Source organism: Panthera tigris, chromosome F2, assembly GCF_018350195.1.
Source record: "Panthera tigris isolate Pti1 chromosome F2, P.tigris_Pti1_mat1.1, whole genome shotgun sequence".
Classification (NCBI taxonomy): Eukaryota; Metazoa; Chordata; class Mammalia; order Carnivora; family Felidae; genus Panthera; species Panthera tigris.
Window position 1 is genome coordinate 38,287,570 of NC_056676.1, and position 26,770 is coordinate 38,314,339.

General features: G+C 36.6%; 2 long non-coding RNA genes across 2 annotated transcripts; one reads left to right on the plus strand and one right to left on the minus strand.

The window, feature by feature from the left end:
• Positions 1–640: 640 nt before the first annotated feature.
• On the minus strand, positions 641–17,229 carry LOC122235111. Its single transcript, XR_006213240.1, has 3 exons — positions 16,912–17,229; positions 15,373–15,579; positions 641–858 (listed from the first exon to the last, which is right to left on the minus strand). It is a non-coding gene; the product is annotated as an uncharacterized LOC122235111 (long non-coding RNA).
• LOC122235112 lies at positions 17,225–26,428 on the plus strand. Its single transcript, XR_006213241.1, has 5 exons — positions 17,225–17,376; positions 18,478–18,546; positions 22,854–22,928; positions 24,545–24,685; positions 26,029–26,428. It is a non-coding gene; the product is annotated as an uncharacterized LOC122235112 (long non-coding RNA).
• The last annotated feature ends 342 nt before the right edge of the window (positions 26,429–26,770 follow it).

Sequence of the window (26,770 nt, forward strand, 5' to 3'; positions counted from 1 at the left end):
GCTACGCCACCGGGGCAGTGAGGCAAATTCAGAGTGAATGACTGGCAAAGATTATACATTTCTCAGGAGACTCTGATGCCTTTTTTGCACAACCAGCTTAATTAAGAATCCTTGGCAATATATTAACCACAAGCTTATGGATCTCAATATGCCAATCAAACATAATGAGACAAATGCAAATGTCAAAGCACAGACTCTTTGCCTAGGAATATTTAAAGGCTTAAAGCTGTATCCTCAGTCACTTGTCAGGAAGAGCTGGGTCTGTTGGGGGCAGGGCCGGCCCATTATAATTTGAATATCGATGGCATGACCTCCAGGACTGAACTATTTCGTATCTGGGTGCGATTTCAGGCTAGAAAAGTAAAGCTAAATTTTAGGCTTAAAACCTGACGCTAAGATAACAGCGACCACCATCATACTATATCCCAACGCACTGGCCAACTTCCAGAGAATAGGGCTATACGTCAGGAGCCCCAATCAAAATCCGGGCCCAGGTCTGTCACTATGAAATCTTAGATAAGTCAAATGATGTCTCTGTTCTGAATACCTGCTGAAGTAGGAAGGATCATAGCCGCTTTTACCTATCTCATAATAATGCACGTTCAGAAAAAGGAATAATAGATTTAATTGTATTAATTTATCTTTTTAATGACCTGGCTAATAAATGGCTAAGATAGAGAGGACTGTCGTGTACTTGAAGTATCTGGTGCTTGGTTAGATCTGATGAACTTCCAATGGGCGGACAACTTGTAATGTAAGGCTGATTAATAGATGGCTTTTAACCTGAAACGCACGTTCTGGTGGCTGAAGGGCTTGGTCTTCTGAGCTTGGCTGGGGTTCGTCAGTTTTACTCAAGACCTGAATGAAAGAACAGTTATCAAATATATGAGGGCACAAATTTGGAAGAAATAGCTAATATTTTCTGTGAGTAAATGAAAAGCCAAATATATTTTCTTTTCAGTTGGACAATACGGGGACTTTAATAAGTCACACGTTAATAGATAGAAATGTAAGGTCCTCCACGAAAATGAAAACCACACAGATGCAAATATAGGACAGGTGACTTAAAAATCACACGTGTGGAAAAGGCTCTAAGATTTCAATACGAAGCATTAATGCAGTTTAACTTCTAAGAAAGTTAATGTGATCTTTGTTGCCTTAATGGATCAAAATATACAGAATGAAAGTAGTGATAGCGTTGCTGTAAATTAGCTAGACTATATCCAGAGTATCAGCCTTGGTTCTGGACACCACTCTCTTGAGTACAGAGGAAAACAATCAGATGAGGGAAGGGAATGATTTCATGTGAGGTGTGGTTGAATGACCTGAGCAATTTTACCCTTATCTTATAAATGAAAACTGAAGGAAGAACACGAGCTCTGGTTTAAAGTACTTGAAAGATAGTTACGGTGAAGAGAGACTATTATTATTATTATTATTATTTTCTTCTGGAGACTGTAATTAGGACCAGAAGGTAAGAAGGCAGATGTCAGGTCAGCAGAAGAAATAAATGTTCTTTTTGTTTTTTAAAGTTCATTTATTTATTTGAGAGAGAGAGACAGAGAGAGACACACACACACACACAGAGACAGAGAAAGCACGCCTGAGCAGGGGAGTGGCAGAGAGAGAGGGAGAGAGAATCCCAAGCACAGAGCCCGACTCTGTTCGATCTAACCACCGTGAGATCATGACCTGAGCTGAAACCAAGAGTCGGACGCTTAAATGACTGAGACACCTAGGTGCCCCAAGAAAGAAATTTTGTTTAAAAATAAATAGTTATCCATCAAAATCCTCGAGGAGAAAGCAGGCAAAAACCTCTTTGATCTTGGCCGCAGCAACTTCTTACTCAGCACATCTCTGGAGGCAAGGGAAACAAAAGCAAAAATTAACTACTGGGACCTCATCAAAATAAAAAGCTTCTGCACAGTGAAGGAAACAATCAGCAACACTAAAAGGCAACCGACAGAATGGGAGAAGATATTTGCAAATGACATATCAGATAAAGGGCTAGTATCCAACATCTACAAAGAACTCTGCAAACTCAACACCCAAAAAACAAATAATCCAGTGAAGAAATGGGTAAAGACATGAATAAACACTTTTCCAAAGAAGACATCCAGATGGCCAACTGACACATGAAAAAATGCTCAACATCGCTTATCATCAGGGAAATACAAGTCAAAACCACAACGAGATACCACCTCACACCTGTCAGAATGGCTAACATTAACAACTCAGGCAACAAAAGATGTTGGCGAGGATGCGGAGAAAGAGGATCTCTTTTGCATTGTTGGTGGGAATGCAAGCTGGTACAGCCACTCTGGAAAACAGTATGGAGGTTCCTCAAAAAATTAAAAATAGAACTACCCTCCAACCCAGCAATTGCACTACTAGGTATTTATCCAAGGGATACAGGTATGCTGTTTCAAAGGGACACATGCACCCCCATATTTATAGCAGCACTATTGACAATAATCAAAGTATGGAAAGAGCCCAAATGTCCATTGATGGGTGAATGGATAAAGATGTGGTATATATACACAATGGAGTACTATTTGGCAATCAAACAGAATGAAATCTCGCCATTTGCAAGTACGTGGATGGAACTAGAAGGTATTATGCTAAGTGAAATTAGTCAGAGAAAGACAAATATCATATGACTTCACACATATGAGGACTTTAAGACACAGAACAGATGAACATAAGGGAAGGGAAGCAAAAATCATATAAAAACAGGGAGGGGGACAAAACAGAAGAGACTCTTAAACATGGAGAACAAACAGAGGGTTCCTGGAGGGGTTGTGGGAGGGGGGATGGGCTAAATGGGTAAGAGGAAATAAGAAATCTGCTCCTGAAATCATTGTTGCAATATATGCTAACTAATTTGGATGTAAATTAAATAAATAAAAGTAATAAAAAAAAGAATTGAAAAAAAATAAAATAAAAATTAAAAAAAAATAGTTATCACAGTAATACACACACATGCACACACACACAGTTTACAGAGAAAAATATACTATAAAACACATAATTACAAACAAACTACAGTTATCTTCCCACACCCCACCTTAATACTTGCTCACTAGAAGTAAACCTCTTAGGACTATTTTCATTTATTCTTCTGGTATGCCTCTCTATTTCAAAATATCATGCATACTCTGCTTTTTAAAAGAAACACCCTCAGCGTGTCTGGGTGGCTCAGTTGGCTAAGCATCAGACTCTTGGTTTTGGCTTAGGTCATGATCTCAAGGTTCGTGAGATCGAGCCCTGCAGCAGGCTCTGTGATGACAGCATAGAACCTGCTTGGGATTCTCTTTCTCCCCATCCCTTGCCTGCACATGCTCTCACTTTTTCAAAATAAATGAATAAACATAAAAAAAAAACAGAAAGTCTTGTCACAAATGGCAAGATTTTGTTCTTTTTATGACTGAGTAGTCTTCCATCGTAGTATATAGTATATAGTATATAGTATATAGTATATAGTATATAGTATATATATATTTATATATATACACACACACACACAGCACATATTCTTTATCCATTCATCTATTGTACACGTAGGTTGCTTCCATATCATGGCTATTGTAAAAAATGCTACAATGAACATAGGGATGTACATATATTTCCAAATTAGTGTTTTCATTTTCTTCAGATAGGTACCCAGTAGTGAAATTACTGAATTATATAGTACCTCTATTTTTAATTGTTTAAGGAAACTCCATAATGCTTTTCATAGTGACTGCACCAGTTTATATTCCCACCAATAGTGCACAAAGATTCCCGTTTCTTAGCATTCTCACCGTTATCTTTTGTCTATTTTGTAGTAGCCATTCTGAGAGGTAAGATAATATCTCCTTGTGGTTTGTATTTGAATTTCCCTGATACTTAGTGATGTTGAACATCTTTTCATGTGCCTGTTGGCCATCTGTATGTTTACTTTGGAAAATGTGTATTTAGATCCTCTGCCCATTCTTTTATTTTTTAATGTTTATTTATTTATTTTGAGAAAGAGAATGAGAGTGTGAGTGAGCGGGGCAGGGGTGGAGAAAGAGTGCAGGAGGGAATGCTAAGCAGGCTCCTCACTGACAGCACAGAGACCCTCTTGGGGCTCGAACTCACGAACCATGAGATGATGACCTAAGCTGAAACCAGGAGTCTGATGCTTAACCAGCTGAGCCACCCAGGTGCCCCTCTTCTGCCCATTCTTTAATTGGATTTTCTTGTGTGAGTTTTTTATATAGTTTGGATATTAACCCCTTCTTGGATATATGATTGACAAATATCTTCTCCCATTGATCAGGTTGCCCTTTCATTTTGTTGACTGTTTCCTTCGCTGTACAGAAGGTTTTTAGTTTGATAAACTCCCAATAGCTTAGCTTTGCTTTTGTTTTCCTTGCCTTTGGAGTCAGGTCCAAAAACAATTGCTAAGATCAATGTTAAGGAGTTTATCACCTATATTTTCTTCCTGGGATTTTATGATTTGAGATCTTACATTCAAATCTTTAATCCATTTTGAGTCCTAATTTATGTATATGGTGTAAAATAGTGGTCCAATTTCTTCTGTCCTTCCAGCCTGCTTTCCTTCTTTTTACATGTAGCTGTCCAGTTTACCCAGCACCATATACTGAAAAGACTATCCTGTCACCATTGTATATCTTTGCATCTTTTGTAGTGAATCAGCTGGCCGTATGTATGTGCATTTATTTCTGGCCTCTTTATTCTGTTCCACTGCTCTGTGGAATAGAGCAGCTCTGTGTCTGTTTTTATGACATACTGTTTTAATTACTACACCTTCATAGTATAATTTGAAATCGAAGAGAGTGATACATCTGAGATCCTCCTTCTGAGGATGGTTTAGACAATTCAGGGTCTTTTGTGGTTCCTTACAAAGTTATCTGTTCTAGTTCTGTGAAAAATGCGATTGGATTTTTGACACAGGTTATATCGAACCTGTAGATTGTTTTGGATAGTATGGACATTTTTTAAAAATTTACTTTTGATAAACAGAGCACGAGGCGGGGAGGGGCAGAGAGAGAAGGAGACACAGAATCCAAAGCAGGCTCCAGGCTCTGAGTGAGTGTTCAGCACAGAGCCCAGTGCAGGGTTCGAACCCACAAACTGTGAGATCATGACCTGAGCTGAAGTCAGACACTTAACCAACTGAGCCACACGTGTGCCCCAGATAGTAGAGACATTTTAACAATATTAATTCTTCAAATTCATAAGTATGGAATATCTTTCCATTTGTGTCTCCAATTTTTTTCATCAATGTCTTACAGTTTTCAGTGTATAGATCTTTTATCTCCTTAGTTAAATTTATTCCTAGGTATTTTATTTGTTTGGATACAATTGAAATAGAATTGTTTTCTTCGTTTCTCTTTCTAGTAGTTTGTTTTTACTTCTAGAAATGCAACAGATTTTTGTTACTAACTTTGTATCCTGCAAATTTACTGATTTTATCTATGAGTTCTAACAGATTTTTGGCAAAGTTTGGGTTTTATGTATATAGTATTTCATCTGCAAATAGTGACAGTTTTACTTCTTTATTTCCCATTTGTATGCCTTTTATTTCTTTTTCCTGCCTAATTGCTGTGGCTGGGACATCCAATGTTAAGTTGAATGAAAATGGGAATAATGGGCATCCTTGTCTTGTTCCTGATTTCAAACAAAAGCTTTCAGCTTGTCCTTGGTCCTTGTCTATTTCTGGTACCAGGGTAAGGCTGGCCTTATAAAATGAGTTTGGATATTTCTCTCCTCTTCAATGTTTTGGAAGAGTTTGAGAAGGGTAGCTATATTAAATCATCCTGGAATGTTTGGTAGAACTTACCAGTGAGAAGACATCTGATCCTGGATTTTGTTTGTTGGGACATGTTTGACTACTGATTCAATCTCCTTATGAGTAATTTGTTTATTCAGATTTTCTATCTCTTCATGATTTACTCTGAGAAGATTTAAATTTCTACAAATCTGTTCACATCTTTTAGATTGTTCAATTTGTTGGCATATTCTTAGTAGTCTTATGATCCTTTATATTTCTGTGGTATGAATTGTAACTTCTATCTCATTTCTGATTTCATTTATTGGAACTCTCTTTTTTCTTGGTAGATGTTTGTCAATCTTTATCTTTTCGAAGAAACAGCTCTTAGTCTCATTGATCATTTCTATTGTGTTTTTTGTCTCTATTTTATTTATTTTTGTTTTGATCTTTATTCTTTTCTTCCTTCTACTAAAGTTGGACTTTCTTATTCTCTTTTTTCAGTCCAATGTGAAGTTGAGATTTCTCTCATTTCTTGAGTAGGTTTGTATTGCTATGAACTTCTCTTTTATAACAGCTTTTGCTGAATCCCATGGATTTTGATACATTGCATTTCTCTTTTCATCTGTCTTAGGTAATTTTTTTATTTCTCCCTTGATTTATTTTATGACCCAGTAGTTGTTCAGGAACATGTTGTTTAATCTTCATGTATTTGTACTTTTTCCATTTTTCTTCTTCTTATTTATATCTAGTTTTATACCACTGTGGCAAAACAAATGTTTGAATTGCTGTCAATTTCTCCCACTAGGTCTGTTAATATTTGCTTTATATATTTTGGTGCTCTATGTTGGGGGCATATATATTTGTAAATGCTATATCTTCTTGCTGGATTGATCCCTTTATCGTTATGCACTGTCCCTCTTTGTCTCTTATTACAGTCTTTGTTTTAAAGTCTACTTTGTCTGATATGAATACAGCTACACCAGCTTTCTTTTCATTTCCATTGCATGAAATATTTTTTTCCATCCCTTCACTTTTAGTCTGTTTGTATCCTTGCTCCTGAAGTGTGTTGTAGAGAGTATATAGATGTGTCCCATTTTTTTGAAGCTATTCAGCCACTCTATGTCTTTTGATTGGAGAATTTACTCTATTTTTAGAGTAATTATTAATAGATATGTATTGACCGTCATTTTGTTAATTGTTTTCTGGTTGTTTTTATAGTTTCTCTTTTTTCCTTTATTTTTCTCTTTCTCTCTTCCTTTGTGGTTTGATGATTTTTTTGTGTTATGTTTAGATTACTTTCACATTTTCTTTTGTGTATTTACTACAAATTTTTTCTTTGTGGTTATGGTGAAGTTCACATTTTTCATCCTATGTTTACAATAGTCTATTTTAAGTTGATAGAAACTGAAGTTTATATATATTCCATAACTCTATATTTTTACTCACCTGCTCATATTTTATTTTTCTGATGTCACTTTCTATGTCTTTTGATTATATGTATCTCTTCACTAGTTATTGTAGTTTTAGTCTATTTTACTACTTATGTCTTTTGACTTTCTTAGTAGCTTCATAAGTAATTCATCCACAACCTTTACTACATATTTACCTTTCCAGTGAGATTTTTTTACTTTTGTGTGCTTTCTTATTATTAATGAGTGCCATTTTTTTTTTAGCTTAACAAAATCCCTTCACTATTGTTTCTAAGGACAGTTTCATAGTGATGAACGCTTTTAGCTTTTGCTTGTCTTGGAAACTTTTTATTTCTCTTTCAAATATGAATGATAACCTTGCTGGATAGAGTATTCTTGATTGTAAGCGTTTTTCTTTTCAGCACTTTGAATATGTCATGGTACTCTAGCCTTGTTTGCAAAGTTTCTGCTGAGAAATCTGCTGATTGCCTTTGGGGGTTGGTTTCCTTGTACATAACAAGGCATGTATTACACTATTGTTTTCTAATTTCCACAACTATTGTTAAGAAGTCTGTGTATATTCTAAATTTGTTTGTTGGTTTTCCTTCTGATAATTTTTCCATAAATTCTCTCTATTCTTATTAGTCTGAAATTTCTCAATGATATTCATTAATGTGCAAATTTTTAAATTCATTGTATGGGAGACTTTAGCAACTTCAACTGGCCTTTAATTCTGGGAAATTTTTATGTTCTTCATTAGTTTTTTGAAAACACATTTTGGATGTCTGTTTTTTCATTTCCTTTCTAGAACTTTTATTAGCCAAATGTTGTACCTGCATCTTCTATTTTTCTTATGTTGTCTTTTTTATTGTTCATCTCTTTGAATTTTTTTCTATATTCTGGAATGTTCCACAATTTTATCATTCAGTTAGTCTATGAAAATGTTTATTTCCATTACTGTATTTTGAATTCCAAAGAGCTATTCCTCATTCTTTAAAAATTCTGTTCTTATAGCATTCTGTTTTTTATTTTATGAATGAGGTATCTTATCTGTTTGAGAATAATTTACTATTAATATCCTCTGCATTATCTGTCTGCTCCAAGTTCCTTTTTCTCGACTTCAAGCTCTCAAATACTGTGTAGTTCTGACATTTCTTATTAACATAAAACAGTACCTTCCAAGAAACTTTTACACAACAATAAATTTGTAATATAACATATTATGTCACACAGTATATTACAGTTAAATATGTGAAACACAAAGGGTTTAATAGACTAACCATGCCAATGACAAATAAGTACTGTTTTCTAGTCACCCTGCTGAAATGTATTACGTATATTTTTCAATTAATACCCACAACTCCATTGATATTTGTCCCCATTTTTCTGGTTGAGATCATAAGATACAGAGACATTATGTAACTTGTTTAATTTATACAGCTAGTGGAACCAGGATTTTAACCCAGGTCTGTGGGAATCGAAGTCTAAGACTGTGACTATCTCTCAAGATTGCACTCCATGTAACCTACAGAGACCATTGGCTTTAATTTGTAGTACACAATTCTTGCAAATAACTCACATTCCAGAACATCTAGTACAATTAATAATCATGGAAACATTAACCCTTTGTGGCTGCTGTATGGTGTTGGACATTGTAATTTATGGCTATTTTGTGGTTCACTATTCATATTCATTTATTATTTAATTAAAAAATTATATGCTCCATAGGCATGTAAAGACCTATAAATTTATGATGGTCTGGGTCAACCCCTCTTGAACATTATAAAATCATATTGCACTTTCCTCCATATTGCCTTTACTCACAATTATGTTTATATATTACACATATATAATTATACTAAATATATTGTATAGATGGTCCCTGCCTTACAATGGTTTGACTTATAAATTTTCAACTTTACATAGTGAGAAAGAAATATGCATTCAGTACAAATCATGCTTCAAGTTTCGAATTTGGATCTTTTCCTGGGCTACCAAAATGTGGTACAATACTCTTCTGTGATGCAGGACAGGGGCTAGCTGCAGTTCCCAGTCATATGTGTGATCACAAGGATAAACAACAATGTACTTACAATGTAAGTACTTGCAATGTACTTACATTCTGTACCCATATGACCCATTCTGTTTTATACTTTCAGTGTAGTATTCAGTAAATTACATGAGACATTCAGCACTTTATTATAAAACGGGCTTTGTGTTGGATGATTTTGTCCGACTCTAGGCTAATGTAAATGTTCTGAGCATCTAAACCCGAAGCTAGGCTAAGCTGTAATGTTCAATAGGTTAGGTGTATTAAGTGCTTTGTCAACGTACCGTGAGTTTATTGGGACAAAACCTCATCATTAAGGAAGATCTGTATATAAAAATATAATATACATACATACATATGAGCATGTTTATATACTTTTGTACATAGCTTATAGCTTGCTGCTTTCAGGTTGCATTGTTCAAATAGCTAGAAGGGTAGAGGATTCAAATTCTTATAATCAGTTTTTTTTTCTTTCTTCTTTTTTTTTTTTTAAAGATTTATTGTTATGGACAGCTACTGAGAAATCACCATATTTTTATTTTCAGAAGGGAATTTGTTACTGGTATTGGTACCATAAAATCATATCAAGATACAGAGCAGGTGCCAGTTCCCATCATAGAGACGCATTTGTTCTCCAGGAAGAGAACGTGTATTTTAAACACTTATTTCGAGAGAGTAGAAATGTTAAGGACAGGACTTTGGGATAAATTTAAGTTATTCCACCAGATGTCACTCTTTCTCTTTTAGTGACAATGGCTTGCCATCAAATCATTTCTAAGATATTGTAAATAAATAGAAATGAAGTAAATAATTTCCTTTTGTATGAGTGACTCAACCTGCACAAAATGTTGTCAACAAAGAGACACATTTTGATATTCAACCCTGTCCTGCGTATCATCTTTGATATTGGCACAGTACAGACTTCTTAGCAAAGAGCCTGATGTGGATAGTAGTGATATATGTTTTAAAACAAGGAGTTCAAGTACAGTTTAATAGTCTGCTTGTGTCTAAAGGAAAATGTGAGTAAAAGTAATTCTTATGTTTAGAAGAAAAAAGGGTTTCAATTATAGTCTACCAAGTCTCACATTCACCTTATTATTTGCTCATTTATTCTTCAGGGTCATTGAACTTCCCAACTTTATGGACCCAAATATAGAAGATGAGTTCTAAAAACACCAGAAAGGAGATTGAGAGAAATATAGAAAATCTTCCCACCTCAACATGGAAGCCTAAAATTTATTTGTTAGTATCATCTTACTGTGGGATTATCTGTCATCCATTTCAATAACTAGATCGAATACGGAGGGCTCAGTTTTATTTTTCATGGGATAAGTGTGAGGGTCAGTTTAATCTCAAGCTGTGTTCATTGTCACGTCATGTTTTATTTTCTTGCCTAAAATGCCTTAGCCATGAGTACTTGAGAACAGATAAATAAGTGGTGATAAAGTACAAAACAGAACATTTAGAATAGTTTTATTTTTTTTTAATTTTTTTTAACGTTTATTTATTTTTGGGACAGAGAGAGACAGAGCATGAACGGGGGAGGGGCAGAGAGAGAGGGAGACACAGAATCGGAAGCAGGCTCCAGGTTCTGAGGCATCAGCCCAGAGCCCGTCACGAGGCTCGAACTCACGGACCTCGAGATCGTGACCTGAGCTGAAGTCAGACGCTTAACGACTGAGCCACCCAGGTGCCCCTAGAATAGTTTTATATTCTTCCAGAAGCCAGTGTCCTTTCTACCAAATGTATTTGAAGATGTACGCCTGCCAACTCAACAAAGAGGCAATTTGACGATTAATTTACTTAACAAAATGAAGACCCAAAGACATGAAAGATAAGGTCCCAGTCCTCAAGAAGTTTCCTGTCTAATGAGAGAGCAGGATAAGTAGGAGGGTGTAATGCACTCTTAGGGCAATAGCAGATATACCCATATGTGTAAACACCATAGGCTGAAGAGTAAAAGGAGAGTGTTTGAATTCATATCCTAGAAGCCCAGCTTCCTACTGAGTCAGAAATTTTACTTATGAAAGTTCATTAACATTAGACCATGAAGAAACTACCAAGTTTGGGATATACCCTAAGTCAATAAATAATTTTAAGGCAGGGGCACCTGGTAGTTCAGTTGGTTAAGTGTCTGACTCTTGATTTCTGCTCAGGTCATGATTTTACGGTTCATGAGACTGAGCCCCTCATGGGGCTCTGTACTGACAGCGTGGATGATTCTTGCTTGGACCTCTGTTTCTTTGCTCCTTCCCCCCCAAAAATAAATAAAATAAAACTTAAAAACTAGTGGAAGGCAGGTACATTGTACAATTGAACATCTAAGAGATGTATTTCAAAATAACGTTTTATTCAAGCAGAAATGAAAATAAGTTTAATTTTTAAAGGTTTCCTATAAGCTCTTAGGCCTAACACCTCCCTGTCAGACTGAATTTGGAAAAAAACATGACACTTCCTTCTCTACCCTAAGTAATCTATTATTTTAATAACATAAATCTGAATGTGGGATGTCAATTGAGGATGTCAATCAAGTCTTCTTTCCCTTTGTAGATGTTTGATAGATCTTCACATAGACCAGATATTTCTTGTCACACGCAACTTTCATCCCCACTAGATAATTGTGTACATTGATTTTAGCATTTTAGCCAAAAGAAATGGTTACGTTTCTTCTTGTAATCATTTTAAGTATTTTTAAATTATTTTTTAATATTTATTTTTTGAGAGGGAAAACAAGCAAGCAGGGAGGGGCAGAGAGAGAGGGAGACACAGAATCTGAAACAGGCTCCAGGCTCTGAACTCTCAGCACAGAGCCCGACACAGGGCTCGAATTCATGGACCGCGAGATCATAACCTGAGCTGAAGTCGGAGGCTCGACCGACTGAGCCACTCAGGCAGCCCCATTTTAAGTGTTTTAATTCTTGGCCAAGGCAATGGCAATTTTTTAAAGGGTAGTTTTTATTTTATTTTTTCATTGTTAATGCATACAGATCATGTACCCACGTATATAGAGATATAGTGTTTTCCCTTGTTTTTTCTTTGAAGCTTTGAAAAATTTTAAAAATGGATAAGAAATATCAAAAACCAGCCTTATTTGTTCTAAAAGCAATAAATGAAGAAGAGGAGGGAGCAAAAGGAAGCCAAATATCCAACCATTGATAACTGATAATATAAATTATAGAATATTCATAAAATGGAATGGTAAACCATCATTAAAAATGATTTTGTGGAAAGCAGTGTGGAGGTTCCTCAGAAAATTAAAAATAGACCTACCCTATGACCCAGCAATAGCACTGCTAAGAATTTACCCAAGGGATACAGGAGTACTGATGCATAGGGGCACTTGTACCCCAATGTTTATAGCAGCACTCTCAACAATAGCCAAAGTATGGAAAGAGCCTAAATGTCCATCAACTGATGAATGGATGAAGGAATTGTGGTTTATATACACAATGGAGTACTACGTGGCAATGAGAAAGAATGAAATATGGCCTTTTGTAGCAACGTGGATGGAACTGGAGAGTGTGATGCTAAGTGAAATAAGCCATACAGAGAAAGACAGATACCATATGGTTTCACTCTTATGTGGATCCTGAGAAACTTAACAGAAAGTTAAGGGGGAGGGGAAGGAAAAAAAAAAAAAAGAGGTTAGAGTGGGAGAGAGCCAAAGCATAAGAGACTGTTAAAAACTGAGAACAAACTGAGGGTTGATGGGGGGTGGGAGGGAGGGGAGGGTGGGTAATGGGCATTGAGGAGGGCACATTTTGGGATGATCACTGGGTGTTGTATGGAAACCAATTTGACAATAAATTTCATATATTGGAAAAAAAAATGATTTTGTGGAGACCAGTTAGTGATAAGTAAGTATATTCATGGTATGCTTAGGAGGTGATTCAAATTTGTTTTGTAGGAAAACCTGGGTGTAGTTTTGCTAATCTGTACTTTCTAAATTTTATAAAAGGAATTCATAATCTACTTGTAATAAGAGAAAAATGTAGTAGAGTTTGCATGTATCTTCTCTTTTTTTAATTTTTGAAAAATACCCTCATTATTCTCCTTTTACAAAAGAATTCTGTGCTTTCAAAGAGATATATTCTATCTTGAAGCCATTGTATATAGATATCTAGTGAGTACTTTAAAAGTATTTATTAGTTATTTTATTTTAGTGGTAATGAATATTAATTATGTCCCTAAGGGAAAGAGAAACGACTGAGGCCTCACGCCACAGAATCCTCAACCACTTGGATTTTCAGGGGATATATGCAGAGATTGTATTACAGATAAATGTGCGTGTTATTTTTCATATGAACGTTTGTCCCTGAATTTCTAATCTAGCGAAATCCATTGCCCACATATGCTTCTCAAACACTTCCTGTTCTCCTAAAAACCCCACGTTGCTTCCTCCTGGCCTCCTTTTCTCTAGGCCTCAGCCTTTTCCTCTTGCTAAAAGCTATATTCCCCACAACTGTGACTTTGCTATCAGAAGTCCACAGTCTGTGTCTCCTTCTGGAGGGTGAAGGAGCTCCCATAAGACGTTTAAGTATACTTTGTCAAAATGACGGCTGACTCACTTCCTGAATAATTTCTTCTATTCTCTCATCTCATGGTTATGGAATGGTAGCAGAATACAGAGGCAGCCAAAATATGTGGAACATGGTTAGTAAGAAAAGCATAAGCAGCAAATACAACCTTTGTGTGAAAAACACACATGCTCGTGTACCCCTAGAGTAAGAAACACAACGCTTTTGATGTGATACTGGTGTGGATCAGAAAACGTCGTAAATGTCCGCAATTAATTTTGATTCCTGTCACTGTTCAAATTTCAGAGGGCAGTGGTTGTCTTTGAGCGATTGCTATTTTGACTAGACTTCAAATGGTCTCCTCTAGGTTAGCGAGCCTCACTTCAGGTCCCTGTTTACTGGCCCAGCTACGTTGATCTGAACAGAGACTGTGCAAGGGGCATTCACTTCCTGACTCCATCCTGTACACACTCTTCCCCCAGGCATCACCTGGAGCCATAGCCCCAACGCACCCTGGGGGCAACCAGCGTTACCATCTGGAATAGGAACATCCAATGTTCATGACTGTCATAACGAGAAAGTAGTTTACAAATGCTTTTCCTGTTACTTCAGGCTTCCAGACCTATAGCTGATTCTTCGTCATGTCTGAGCACAATGGAAATTCTCTTTACTCAGTGTGATCACATTTGCTTTCCACTATTTTTCTCGCTTTGTGGATTTATATATAAAATTTTACCTCTCTACTCACATGAGTTTGTTCTGTTTTCTTATTTTTTAGATATATTGGGACATCAGTTCCTCGTGTTTGGACATGGATTCGGAACCGTTTCACATTGACTGGCTCAGGTTTGGAAGGTCCTTCCCTCCAGCAAGGATTTTTCTGAACTACTCTCCTCCTTTTTGGTGTGTTTTTTCAAACATGAATTGAGATCTTTCACAATCTAGTCACATGGAACAACTTCTTATCAGTTTCCAGAATGTGATATGGTCTTCTCACTTCTTGCCAAGCTGTTCCCTCAGCCTGGAAAGTTTTCCCTACTGCTCACTTTGGCTTGACTAACTCCTCCAGGCTTCAATGTTGATTCCTTTGCTAAAGGTGTCTCTCCTCACCTCCTTCCCCATTTGACCCCTGCAATACCAGCGTAGACTTGGAAACTTGCATAAAAAGTTTCTCTAGATCTTGGTCAGGTTGGCCAATTCTGCTTACAAATCTAGTCTCTTTCTCATCTGGTTGACTTCCCGTGGTGACTCCCTAAAGGTGGAGGTGGGATGGGGGAAGAAAGCCCTTTTAGTATCCCTCCTCCTCTTCATCACCCACAAAAAAGGTATCTTCCCAGTCAGATAATGGAGAGTCGAAAAAAGACACTTTGGAGGTGGCCTAGTCAGAAAGATAAAATAAATTTCTAACATCGTCATCTTAGAAACACGGCATACATTCTCTCATCTGTTTCAAAATCTCTTTTTTCTTACTTCTGCCCATTGTTAATTCTTTCCCCAGTATATTCATCATCAAACTATTAATTCCTCTCTCTGAAATATCCCTTCTCTTCCATTCTCCATGTCAGTGACTTAAAAGAGTCATCTTTCTTTTTTTCTTTACAAACACGACACCATTTAAAAATTTTAATGAATTACCTCTTTCCTTAATGACCTTCCCCTGAAGCTTTTCCTTATTTGGCTTCAGTCTTGGCTCAGAGATCTCGGGATTCCTCAGGATGTAGGGCCTGGACATGATTCTGGTATTATCGCTGTCTTGTATCTCAGTCATGGTTTCCCAAATCCAGTGTCTTCTCTCTTGGTTTGCTCATTTGCTTTTGCTGCAGTTCACTCGGAAGGAGCTTCCTAAAAAAGAATTCATAGCAGGTAAGTTCTCACAGATCATACTTGTTTGTAAATGTCTTCATTCTATCGTCTACTGCTTAAAAGACTGACTGGGCATAAAATTCTAGGCTAAAATTTACTTCTTCCAAATTTGAAAATGTTCTCTGTGATCTTCTTTCTAGTAATGAAACTTAGTTTAAAATGCCTTACGTCATGTGATTCTCCATTTCTGAGTAGGTGATGTTTATTCTTTCTGAAGCTTTTAGTTACTACTCCTCATTCCTACTATGAAATTTCAAAAAGATATGCTTTGTTGAGATCCCTTTTTCATCTGTTACACTAGACACTTTTCAATCAGTAGCATAATGTATATTCACACTGGGAGATTTTCTTCTAAAGTGCCTTTATGAGGACTTATAGTCAATGATTAAGAGTGAGAGTTCCAGAGTTCTGAAGCACAGTGTTTAACATGAGGAAATTTTTACTTTATTTTTTTATGTTTTTGAAGTTTATTTATTTATTTTGAGAAAAACAGACAACACTGTCTATTCCTCAGTTTTCTTACCTGAAAATTAGTATAATAATATAACCTATCTTATAGAGCCCTTATAGGATTAAATAAGAGAGGATGTGTAAAGCTTCTAAAGAACATTGCCAGCCAGCCATTTTTATTTTAGACTTGAGTTTACACAAAATGGATCCTGCCTTTCATGGAAGATATTACAGTTCACCAAAGAGAGATTAAGCATGACAAATCAAAGCAAAATATCATACATAAGAGGGAATTTGCTTAAGGAAATGAGGAAACTGTTGCAGTTTTTAATTTCCTGAGCTTTGTTGCAAAACACAATGGGTGAATTAAACAATGATCACTGAGTGGAGGAAGTGTAGACTTCCAAATCCAGGCTCTTGTATCAAATGATTTTATGGGGACTACTAAGTAAATAAGAGGTTTTATGCAGTTCTGTTTATCTGACGCCGAGATACCCATCTGCCACTCACCACCTTGCCTTTCCTAATCTTTGAAGCTGGACAGAAACATTTTCTGATAGTCGCGTGAAATTTTTCTATAAAAGACTCTTTCGATGCTTGGCCAGAGGGGAACCCTCATTCTACATAAGGATTTCACACATTTTTCAGCCATGCCTGAGAAGAGAACATAAAATCCATCACTCAGGAACATCATTTGGATTTGTGACTCTCTCTGGAGGCCAGCGTGCTCATAAAACAATGAATGGATTAGATCCATTCAAACGTGGAGTTTTTCATTTATGACAGATGTAATATTGATAATATCCTTCATTTAATAAGTCATCCAAGTATAATTCAATGCAAGTTTCCAGTATAAATTACCAGCCATATTCATCTTGCTTGACTGTTTTATAACACCGAAGAGGAGCACGCACAACCACATAAAAATTCCATGTTGAAATCTAGAAGGAAGGCTGCTTCTGCAGCAGGTCTGGCTACTCCCACTTTGAGAAGTGACACAGTTTGGTCTCTGCCAGTAAGTCAGCTCTTGCAAGCCTCGCTGCGTCTGGCTGTGAGTGATTTGCGGCCAGACAGGTAACAGTGGGGAAAGGAAGGAATTCCTTTAAAAAGCTTTATCAAGGCTGTCCGCTTTCCTTTATCACGACACAGCTCTTTCCCACTGGTTTCCCCTGTAATGGATTTCTGCCTGTTCTAAGTCACTGTGATTTAGAACACAGCCAGCAATATATGTTCTTTTTAGAACATGTAGATGCCTGTGAACTAATGGCTGGTCTGAGAATCGTTGAGGGGACCAAATAGCAAAGGATCAAAGTCCGAATGAAATAGGTATGCTGATACAGTATCGAATGTAGAAATATAGATTATATGCGGTTAGGATTATATGAAGTAGAGACAGATGAAGACAAAAATCCACGTGGAAACAGGATTAGACCTAATGTTCTTACTTCCGTACCTCGAATTCTCTATTTAACCACCCCAAACTAGTTCTGCATTAATAGGGGACTATACCCTCTAAGATCACTACGTACGGTAATAGCCAAATCTATTTTTCACAATTTTAGCTTGATTTTTTTTTTATTGCTTTTGACCAAAGTAATCAAATCCATCTTCTTTAACCTCTTCCTTGGTTTCTAAGGTATTACAGACTTTAAAACCTGCCATTTCTAAATCTTCTGTTTTCTGAGATTGCTTTTTCTGCCCTGTTATTAGCTCTTGTTTGCTGGTGAGGACTTTCTTGTGGATGTGGGTGTTTAAGACTGTGCCTTTATTCTGTACGCTTTTCTCATTTTATTATCACAACTTGAGAAGTGACTCATGTCTTTTTCAAAGCCACCACGTTACGTCTATATGAATAATTTAAGCATCTATATATACACCTATGCTTTGGGAGTATCTATCCCTTTCACCTTCTTCAGATCCTGTATGTAGGTAGTCACGGAGTCATGTTGGTTAACTTCAGGGAGGCAAAATAATGGGAGACATCACTATCAAGAATATGAGCCTGGAAAACAGCTGAGTCTTGGCGAAACTCCCAGCCCTGACCCTTAGTAGTTGGGGAACTTTAGGGAAAGCTGCTAAACCATCTTGTTAAACACCCCCAAGAAGGGTGGTGAGGATCGAATTTGATAATATCTATAAATCATTTATCACAGTACTTAGCCCATAATATGTGCTCTGTAACTAGTTCTACTGGAAAGTTTTCCCGAGTGATATGCTATATTCAGAAACTCAACATACTCCAAACGTGTGCATCTAAAAGAGAATTGGTGGTATTTCCCTTGAACTGGCATTCTCACTCAACTTCCTCGTTTTGGTCCGCGGTAGCATCTTTCTCCATTTCCTTAATTAAAGTCTCCATGCGTGTAACTTTTCCTTACTTTGTTTCTGTCTATGGAATGCTTTTAATAATCATCCTTGCTTTTTCAGGACCGCCTTCCTAACTCAAGCCTACTGTGACATCACCCTGCACTATTCCATTTTTCATTTTCCCCCAAGGTAAATTTCCAATCATCCAACTTTCAACTTTGATCTTGAACTTAATTATAGAGAGAATAGAAGTGTTTGATACAATGATCTCTACGTCTTTCCAACTCTGAAGTTTTATGGATTCTTAATTTAGTTTTACGATCCAATATAACTGTTTTTTTTTTCAAAATTTTTAACGTCTACCTACCACCCACAGAAGAAACTTCACACTAATTTTCCAGCTTTAAAGATGTTTTCTGGGATGGCCCCATCTTACTGAGCAACTGCACCTTCCTTTAAGCCTCTGTCCTCTCTGTCATCCAGTCAGGCCACCATCTTCTATACATGTTCCCTTGCATTATTCACACACTTGTCTTCATTGTTAATTAATTCCTGTCTCTCCCTGCTGCTCATTCTTTAGGAACCAGATCAGGTAAAATATAAGTACGAACGATGTATGATAAATGAAAATGAGAAAATAAAATAACATTGGGCTGAGGCTTCACTAGTGGTCTCTCAGGTTTTCTTTCTCATGAACGCTCTTCTTATGAAGGGCATGACAACTGCTGGTAGCCCTATATCTGCATCCTTCCAACTATTAAACCCATGAAGAACCCTGACTGGCCCAGATTGGTTCAGTCCACTTGGAATGACAAGGCCTGGCCAGTGTGTTCCCCTGTCAGTGGTTGGCAGTGGGTTTTATGGCTCTAGACAAAGCACAAAGAATGTGTTACGAGAAGTGAGAAGGAAGATTGCACAAACCAAAACAAGATGTTCATGATACCCTATGGGCTCAATTCGCATACTACATCATTCCCAAATGTATACCTAAGCACATTCATTCATCCATTCAATGACCATAATATAGTTTGGTCTACCTGAGGCCAAATATCAAGCTATTAAGATTTCTGGCAGGCACATCCAGCTGTCTAGCAAATATCCATGTTCCCCTTCCATAATGGAGATTACTTGCTAAGAAGCCGTTGTGCAGCTGACTACATGAGATGAACTCTTCTAAATGGAATACGAGTGAAGGTACACCACTTCAAGCCGAACTGATAAAGAAACAAATGTGCCTTCTCTACTTTCACTTTTCTTTTCTCCATGGGAAAGAGAAGTGTGTTTGCTTAATCTGTAAGCAAAATACCATGAGACCTGGAGGGGATGGTGGTGTCAGAGTATGGAAAGATTCTTTGTCCTGAATCATGTGGAATGCTATATGCCAAACATTCTCACAGAATTGTTGTGCAAGAAAAAAAAAAAAAAATATATATATATATACATTTGTATTATATTAAAACACTGACGTATGGAGATTTCTCTGTTGTAGCAGCTAGTGTTATCCTAATGAAACAGAAAACCTCCAACTAACTGACATGACTCAGATAAAAAGAGAAAAGGCTGGTTGTATTAAATGGAGTACTGCAGTGACCCACTCCTTCAGCGCATAATAGAATTTTCTTGAGGGCAAGGACTTTTCCTGTCTTTTTGAGGGTTGTACCCCCAATGCTAGAGTAGTTCCTGGCACATAGTAAGTGCTTAATAAATGTTTTCTGATTAAAGAAGTATTGGTTTTCTATCGTTGCGTAACAAATTAGTACAAACTCGGTAGCTTAAGCAACACACACTTAGGAGCTCACAGTTTCCATGAGTCAGAAATCTGGGAATGGCCACTATAGCTAGACTATCTGCTCACGATCTCACAGGGGCTTAAGTGAGGGCTTCCCTTGGCTGGAGTTTCATCTGAGGCCCAGTGTCCTCTTCACAAACTTATGTGGCCCTAGCCACAATTCGTTTTCTTGCAACAGTAAAACTCACGGTAGTTTGCTTGTTCGAGGTTACTAGGAAAGAGAGTTTTTGACTTCTAAACCCTCTTTCAAAATCATCAATGGATTAGGTCAGGCCCACCCAATAAAATCTTGCTCTTTATTAATTTACAGCCAACTAATTGTAGGCCCTAATTACATCTGAAATGTCCATCCACGCTTGCTATAAAATGTAACCTAACCAGGGCCATGACTATCCCATTGCATTTTCCATATCCCGTTGGTCAGAAGCCAGTTCTAGGTCCTGCCCACACTTGCTATACTAGAGTGTTACTCATTTGATGTTATCATAGGATTCTATCGACCACAAAGGGCCAAAGATATTGAAAATATGTTTACACTTTAAAAGCCTGGTACATGACATTATTCGAAAATGGAGCTGGTGACTGCTTGGAAGTTTAGCATAACATATTTTCAGTGATTTTAAAGGTTTAGATTTAGGAAGTGCTATAAAGAAATTAGTAAACTTCAAGCAAGTGGTAAAATAAATATTAAACTGCCCTACATTTTTATGGATCTGGAGTAAGTATAACACAACATATACGCATGTCCATATAGAAACTTGTTCACACACTTTAGGAAAATTATAAGATAGAATGTTCACTAACTTATAATTAACAATCCATGGAAGAACATTAAATGCATATTACTAAGTGAAAGAAGCCAATATGAAAAGGCTGCATACTTGATTCTAACTCTATGACATTCTGGAAAAGGTAAAACTATGGAGAGAGTAAACAGATCAGTGGTTGCCAAGGATTGTGAGGAGGAGAGAGATGACTAGGTAGAGGATTTTTAGGGCAGTGGGAAAACTGTACGATACTATTATGATGGATATATGTCATTATACATTTGTCCAATAGAATATTGGACATTATACATTGTCCATAGAATAGACAACAGCAAGCGTGAACCCTGATGTAAATCGTGGATTTGGGGTGATTATATTGTGTCAGTGGAGAGTCATCAGTTATAACAAATGTACCACTCTGCTGGGGGACTTGATAAAGGGGGAGATTATGCATGTGTGGAGGCAGTAGGTGTAGGAAAAATGTCTGTGCCTTCCTCTCAATTTTGCCATGAATCTAGAATTGTTCTAAAAAAATTGTCTTAAACAAGTTACTAGAACTTAATTTCTACCTTCTAGGGTAGAGGTGTTTTTTGTCTTTTGTTTTTCTCCTTATCCTCTTGTTATGATCCTTTTGTCTACTCTGAGCAGTTTTGTGGGATTTTTAAAGTTATTCAGACAGAAAGTTACCTATATTTTCTTTTTGAGAAAATCCTGAAATCAGAAAAACCCATATGATGATACTTAAGACTGGGATAGCAAATGTTCTCTTTGATAATATGATTCTGACTTAGATTGGCTATTATTTTTTCTTCATTTGTTCTTAGGGGATGTATGTGTTTGTGAGTTTTCCTGTGCAAGCATTTACTCACAAAATGCTAGAAACAGAAACTAGAGCTTTATGGCTTAATCTCAACTTCCTTGACTCCATTGACATTTTTTAATTCTTAGCATTTCGCACTTTTGGAAATACACAGAGAATTCTTTGAATTGTGGAATTATCTTGAGGGAAGCCTGGAACACCAACACCTGTGGGTGGGGGATAGTGTTCTTCCCAAAGAGAATGCATGTTCCCCATGGATCAGGCTAAGGAGAGGTCAGTCAGGGCTGAAATTGAGGATTCCTGGGGGAGTCAGAGGGATGGAAAAGTCATATCTTTTCTCTCTGGCCTCATTGAGTTGGCATATAGACTACAGGAGAAGAGGTGTATTTAGAAAGTTCACCTTGCCTATCCACCAAGACTTAAGCAGGACTCTATGAAGTAGAAGAGGAGAAGTATGACAGGGATGTTGAGCTTTTACTGCAGTGAGGCAGGGTAAGATCTAAGGGGGAAAAATGGTGCCAAGAGACCCTTGACTATAGATTCTGAAAATAACTACAACCGATTCTAAGTCTTCTGTATTATAATTCCTTTCTCTGGTTGCTTCTAGGAATAGTCTTCTTAAGCATCATATAGTCCCGTTGTTCTTTAGGGACTTGAAGGTTGAGGTTGTCACTGTACTTGGGGTGAAGCTAAAGAAGAGGGAGAAACACCCTCACCCTGAAACACACATGAAGTGAAACTCAACTCAGAGCCAGGGAACAGGGTCCAGAGTTAAGATGTTGGTTTTTCCAAGTGACTGCTGAGTACCAGGAAAGATTTTGAGAACATATAACAACGGCTCTCAGCATTCCCAGAGGTACCTGGGAGTGGGAAATCTAATAAAAGCCTAGCATTCCTGAGTCAAACAGGATGAGTGCATGTACCAAAATAAATCAGTAAAAAAAGGAAGTACTTTATTTTGAAGTCACAGTCTTCTGCAGCCTGGAGAATATGAGTTAAAACATTTTCAATTTTCCTTTTTCTCTTTTCAATTTTTCTTGTTCTTTATCCAGCTCCTGATAAAACAAATGTCTTCAATTTTCCACCTGTGGGTGGAAAAACTTATGGCTTTATATTTCAGGTAAAGTCCTTGATTACATTTGACAAAAAGGCTGTAGAACAAGAAGAGCAGTGATGTTAGAGCACTTAAAGAATGGTAAGAAGAGGGACGCCTGGGTGGCTCAGTTGGTTGAGCGACTCAGCTCAGGTCATGATCTCACAGTTTGTGAGTTCGAGCCCCGCATCAGGCTCTGTGCTGACAGCTCAGAGACTGGAGCCTGTTTCAGATTCTCTGTCTCCCCCTCTCTGCCCCTCCCCTGCTCATGCTCTGTCTCTCTCTCTCTCAATAATAAATAAACGTTAAAAAAATTAAAAAAAAAAAAAAAAAAGAATGGTAAGAACTTAAAATTGAAAATACATTATTTTTACAAATTAATTTCTGAATCTAAGTTAATGGGTTACATATGCATTAATTTTATGCGTAAAATAAGCCAAGCTGTGTTTACAATATCACAACCTTAATAAAAAGATACTAAATAAATTAAGTATACTTAATAAAAAGATACTAAAAATTACTAGTATGGTGAGAGTATCAGAATATCTGCTAAAAAAATTACCATTTGGTAAAAAAAAAATTGTATGGAGACCTGGAAACATTCATAAACAAATGATATGTATTTAGGATTGTGTAAATCTCCATTTGACTGAACGAACTTTTGAAAATATTTAGTACTTTGAAAGTCATGCCCCTTGCTCCTTCTCCCTAGAAGATTCTCTGATATCTCATGCCATGGGTGGATATCATAATTTGTGATACCTAGAAAAAAATTTCAGAAGGAATCTAGAAAAATTGTCGTGCATTTAAGGGATGACAGTGAGATCAGCTGACACATTAGCTATAGAGGGGAGAAGAAAATTCCTGACTAGGATGTAATGAAGAGCATCTAGCTGGTCATGAAACTGTAGAGGGGATTATCTCATGAGGGAAGAGGAGGAGAACTCGATTTCTTTCTTCCAGCTTTCCAGATTCTATGGATCTGACAATGTCGTCCACCACTGCAGGTTGAATTACACTGGAGTCAGTTGGTTTAGTTTTTTATGTGGTTGCCACCTTTGTTTGGCACTTTACGTCTTGTGCACTTTTTAAAAAACTTTTCACTGGCCAAATGCATTCTGCCCACACATCACTAACTTTCAAAAGAAAAGAAAAATTAAATTAATCATGCAGCTGCTTTATTCAAGTTGCCACTAAATATTCATAAGAGGGTGGGAACTTGAAGCACCCATATTTTTAGGGACACTGATAAAGCTTGGTGCAGCTATGAAAAGTACATGACAAGGTGTGACAGCTCTATAGCCCTTTCTTCTTTGATGGTATGAATAACAACAAAGAAGTCAGTGATCTGGGCTGCTGCTATTTTATTTTATATTTTATTTTATTTTATATTTTATTTTATATTTTATTTTATTTTATATTTTATTTTATATTTTATTTTATTTTATATTTTATTTTATTTTATATTTTATTTTATATTTTATTTTATATTTTATTTTATTTTATTTTATTTTATATTTTATTTTATTTTATTTTATATTTTATTTTATTTTATATTTTATTTTATATTTTATTTTATTTTACTTTTTTATTTTATTTTATTTTATTTTATTTTATTTTTTTGGCTTTTTCTAGTTGACAAAGAATATGTCTATGTGTTATTTCATTTACTCTCACCACAGAGTGGTAAAATGGTTATTGGTAATTATATCTTACAGATGAGAGAATTAAGTTCAGGCAATGAAAGCAGCCGGGCCAAGCTGACATAACTAGGTAATGGTAAAACAGAACCGGTTAATAAGGAAGGAGGCTTGGATCCAAGGCTTCTGGCTCCAAGGTTTATTTCCCTTTTGTATCAGGTACTTGTTTTACCTCAGAACTTTTTTGGAAAATAAGTTTTACAGGTTACAGTGGAATGTTCTTACACCTCAGTGGAAAGTGTCCGAATTGGAATTATCGTCAAATGCAAGGGGGGAAAAAACAACTATGGTGTAATTAAAATATGGCAGGACATAACTTATTACTGCTTAGTTTAATACTATTTTCTGTACCTTTAAGGAAAGGGAAAATGCTGAATGGTGGCCTTTTCTGATCAAAAAGTGGTTTGTCCCCTCCTCTGAATCAATTTACCATGCTTTCAGTATCACCACAGTTTTCAGCTGAGCTTTTATTTGTGCGGGTAGAAGCTTCTTGAGACAATCTCTGTTTGTGATCGATAATGCATTTCCCCTTCCTCCTCAGCAGGCTGCCCCTAGACCCGACCTGTCTCCCTTAGCCAGGACTCCTCTGTAGGTTTTACAGAGCGGCAAAGGGCCTCCTGGCAGAGACAAAAGAAATATCCATGTTTTCCTCACTCTTAGCCTAAATTGGAGAGACTAGGATATAAACTTCCAGTTAATATGGCTGGTTCCATTAAAAAAAATAAGTTGAGCCAGTGATTTAGCACCAAGGGTATGAAAGAAATCATGTTGATTTCCCCTCACATGTCAGTTGACTGTTATGGTAAATATTTTGGCATCGTATAGACATTAGCATTGTCTACAAGATGCCAAATGGCTGTTGACAAAAGAAAAATGCAAATAAACTAGTTACATGATGTTTTGTAGCCACAACTTTAACTTTCCTGATGCTAGCTATTATGTATTTTTTTTCCCTGAAGCAGGAAAATTATATCATGCTTTATAATTTCTTTCTTATGGATATAAAATTAGGGGTGCTTTTTTCTTGACTTTTGAAGTCAGGATTATTAAGAGCCTATTTATTTGTTTAGGCAACTAATCTAAAACTAGGACTCCATGTTCAAATCTTTGAGTTAAAATGACCAGTTCTCTGTAAAATTACATTGTATTGGCCATAGTAAATTAAACGAAAATTATGAAGAAGGCAAGAGGTAAGATACACACATATATAAAATTTACGATCGCACAATGAATTAATAGCAAAATTTTGACTCCGACGATTTTCAACTATGAGTAAGATAAGAAATGGATTTAAGTAACAAGAAAAGCAGTATAATTAGATGTTTCTTTAGGAGTTATTAGAACATATAAATACCATCAAAGATGAACCAATGGGAAAATAGTACAGTTATTGGGGCTGCAAGGGACACTCTTTTCAGTTGAGGGGAAAATTTTATTAAACAATGTTGAAAAATACATGACAGAATATAAGTGCTAAACTGTACATTCCATAATTGCTTTAGGTGTTCCCAGGAATGAAAGATTGATGAAGGCTCTGTTAGAGGGGTGGTGTTCCAGCTGCGCCTTAAAGCAAAGGTCAAGTTTGAATTGATAGAGGTGAGAAAGGAAGACATTCCAGATGAGAACGGCATTGTAAGGGAATTCCTAAGGGTGAAAGGAAGCAAGGTGTGCATTTTCATTTTGTTTGTGAAAATATAGTACGAGCGTCTTAACCTAAAGAGCTGAGAGGCGGTTTTAGAAAATGTCTTGAATTTTCATCTCCTTTCTGATTTTGCTGACCTTGTCATTGTTGACTTGTTAAGAGCATTAGTGACAGTAATGATCATTAGACAATAACAGAAAAAATAATGATGATATCTCAGTAATCTCCTTGTCATATTACGTATCGAATCTGCACTTATATTCATCGGTGTCAATGTATATCAATAAACATCCATCCTTAAATGCGGTTCTCCAAACCCATTACTTACTAAATACTGGTTTGCAAGTAATATGATGAAGAGAACATGGCTTTCTGGGATTCAGAAAAATGTCATTCAGCCAGATTTAGGGGCAAAGATCAGGAAAAGGGAGGGTCGGGAGCTGTCCGAAGTTATACTGTGAATACCAGACTTTCTGTGCTAATGAATGTTGTGTGGGCACTTTTCCCTTGATTCCTTGAGACAAACCTTCCTCCCCGCCAAAACTAATGGGTATCTGATAACCCCTTTATATCTATGCTGGAAGTATAGGGTATGCCAAGTG